The sequence below is a fragment of the Equus quagga genome, chromosome 13 (genome assembly GCF_021613505.1).
Source record: "Equus quagga isolate Etosha38 chromosome 13, UCLA_HA_Equagga_1.0, whole genome shotgun sequence".
Classification (NCBI taxonomy): domain Eukaryota; kingdom Metazoa; phylum Chordata; class Mammalia; order Perissodactyla; family Equidae; genus Equus; species Equus quagga.
In genome coordinates this window covers 33,440,525-33,444,002 of record NC_060279.1, presented here as the reverse complement: position 1 = coordinate 33,444,002, position 3,478 = coordinate 33,440,525, and positions in this window count along the sequence as shown.

The following is a 3,478-nucleotide window of genomic DNA, read 5'->3' as shown; positions in this document are numbered from 1 at the left end:
GAAATCTTTTCCATAGTTCCGATTTCTATACTTGATACTTGCCTCCCTCCCGAACTGGGCATTGCAAAGTATGCTGTGGCAGGACTTGGCTTATAGAGGAAGCAATAAAGAGAAGGCAGGAGATAGGGCTAGGTGCGAAATAAGCTGGAGCAGATAATGTCGGTGGAGAAAGCTAGAGGGGAAAAAGTTAGCTTGCAAAATGATCTAGAAGAAAAAATAGTAGGGGCCTCCTTCCTCATGGCTGATCCCACCCCAAGAGCCACAAAGCTTTGTCCAGGACAGGGAAGGGTCTATGATTCTATTTAGGCCCAAATCCTCAAAGCCATTTTGGCTTTTTCTGTTCCAGACCAAAATCAGGCCAATTCTCAATCTTAAGGGAGCTGGGGAGGAGATGGTGGACTGACGGGCCCTGACAGTCAACATCAAACAGTCTATGCTGTATCCAGAGCCCTGTTCTGGGTGCTGTCTTTAAGGCGTGGAGGGAAAAGTCAAAGCAATCCTTGAAATTCACCCAAGTAGTAGACTTTGGGGACCTGCATGAATAGGGTGTGATGGGCAGTAGGGAGGGATGCTTGTGTGCTGGAGATGGAGGCGTGGAGGGGTGGTGTGCATTCCTCCGAGGAATGGGATTGAGGACATCAACAGTTACAACCTTGTGGCAGGATCTTGGAAAGCAGTCAGGAGTCTGTTCTTGGCCCGTTTGTCACCACTCCAACAGTGATTGTGATGGTGATTGTAGGAGTGGTTTTAGAGCATTAACTGCAGTTCACTTTCTGCCAAAGCTACATCAAAACTTTATTTGTGTAATTTCATTTAATTCTACCTCAGGACCTCTAGTCTTGATAGTCCCTCTGCCAGCAACACTTTTCCTGGCTTCCTCACTTCATTTGGATGGCTCCTTAAACATTATCTCCTCAGAGAGGCCCTCACAAACCACCCCAAATAACATAACACTTCTTGGGGGCCGGCCCCGTGGCTGAGTGGTTAAGTTTGCGTGCTCCGCTTCAGCGGCCTAGAGTTTTGCTGGTTCGGATCCTGGGCACGGACATGGCACCTCTCATCAGGCCACGCTGAAGTGGCATGCCACATGCCACAACTAGAAGGACCCATAACCAAAATATACAACTATGTACTGGGGGGATTTGGGGAGAAAAGCAGAAAGAAAAAAAAAAGGAAGATTGGCAACAGTTGTTACTTCAGGTGCCAATATTTTAAAAAAAATTAAAAATAACACTTCTGGCACCTCTTTCCCCATTCTTTTTGTTTTTATTCATAAATACTACCTCAAATTTAGATAGAGAGATGGATGGATGGATAGACAGATAGTAGATGATAGATAGATAACAGATAGATAACATATAAAAATACATACATATAATTCAAATATATATATATATATAGTTGTTTGCCTGACTCCTTCTCCAGAATAAGTTCTATGCGCACAAGGATTTTTTCTCTTTTGTTCACCACCTTTATCTTTAGCACCTAAAACATGCCTGACACATATTAAGCAATTAATAAATATTGGTTGGATGACTGAAAGAATCCTCATAATCCAGTAAGGTGAAGACTATGGTTCTCTTTAATTTACGGATGAGAAAACTAAGGCTTGGAAGGGTTAAATTACGTACTTGAAGTTTCAAAGATGGTGAGCATCAGAATCAGGATTCAAACCTAGATGAGCCTGGCTCCAGGGCCAGCCCTCTTCACCGCCATGCCACACTCAGCTGCAGGAACAGAAAAGCCGTGAGCACAGAAGCAGCCTGCTGAGCCGAGTGGTTCAGTGAACAGGGGAGGCTGCGAAGGAGCTGGGAATCTGGACACGAGCATTTGAGCGGGAGGGGCTGGGCAGACCCACATGGTTAGAGCCAGAGAAAGGGAGAGGATGGCATCTTAAAGACACAGTAGGGGGTTAAGAAAAAAAGATACAAAGATTCAGCTATCTACCCAGGGTGTTAGGGAAAAAGTGAGAGAATCTGACTCTTGGATGTGGAGCTACAAGTTAAAGCCAACCTCTGACCCAGGCAGAAATGCTTTCCATTTCCTTTCCTTTTTATCTACAGAATAGGAAATGTGATGACTCACCAGAGACAGACGACAAGCTAAATATTCATCATGCTAGGAATGCAGCAAGAAATAGGAAAAATGATTAGATCGATATCAAAGGAAGACATTTAGTACAAATCGAGTCTTTCAAAAACATCCTCAGCTCCAGTGAATTCAGTGGAGAATTTTTTCCAAACTCCTCAAGGAACACCCTTATATTATTTCAAGGATACTAGAACATAGGAAAGAATTTTGTATTGCCCAGCCTATTTTATGAGACAAATACAGTTTTGATAGAATTTAATAAAAATATACATCATAACTTGACTACCACAGAATAGTAGAATGTAAGGACAGTATATTATACAGAAAACTAACAATGAACATTCACTAGAAAAATGATTAAATAATCATTTCAAAAGATGTTGAGAAGGTATCAGTACAATTCAACATCTACTCATGATTGAAGTGTTGGAGGAAAAAGCCTATGGGAAAACATAACCACGCACAGAGGAGAGAGGAAAGCAGGTAGTAAGTCTAGAAAACTCTAATAATAGCAACCGTAAGAAAAGCAATAGCAACAACAACTGAAGCCCTGGATTCTGTGTTTAAATGGTCTAAATAAAGAGACAAACTAGAAGAAATAAAAACATTTCTTTGGTAAAGGACATGATTAAATACCTAAAAAATCCAAGGAAGTCAACCAAAACAAAGCAATAGCAGCAACCACAAAAATTCTAGAAGCGATGAGTTCAAAGTTACAGGTATAAGACATCAATTTCATTTTTTTTTTTGGAAAGATTGGCATCTGAGCTAACATCTGTTGCCAGTCTTTCTTCTCCTTCTCCTTCCCCTTCACCCCCCAGTACACAGTTGTATATTCTAGTTGCAGGTCCTTCTGGCTGTGCTATGTGGGACACCGCCTCAACATGGCCTGATGAGGGTGCCGTGTCCGTGCCCGGGATCTGAACTAGCGAAACCCTGGGCCGTTGAAGTGGAGTGCATGAACTTAACCACTCGGCCACAGGGTCGGCCCCAAGACATCAATTTTTTTTTTTTTTAAAGATTTTATTTTTTCCTTTTTCTCCCCAAAGCCCCCCGGTACATAGTTGTATATTCTTCATTGTGGGTCCTTCTAGTTGTGGCATGTGGGACGCTGCCTCAGCGTGGTTTAATGAGCAGTGCCATGTCTGCGCCCAGGATTCGAACCAACGAAACACTGGGCCGCCTGCAGCGGAGCGCGCGAACTTAACCACTTGGCCACGGGGCCAGCCCCCACAAGACATCAATTTTTAAAAAATCAAATACATGCCTAAATACTAGTGAGATGGAAAATACAGTAAAAAGAGCTTCTATTTGCAACAGAACTTAAACAAGTTATACTCAAGATTTAGCATGTGTGACACATGGTGCTTATTAAAGAAAATTTAAA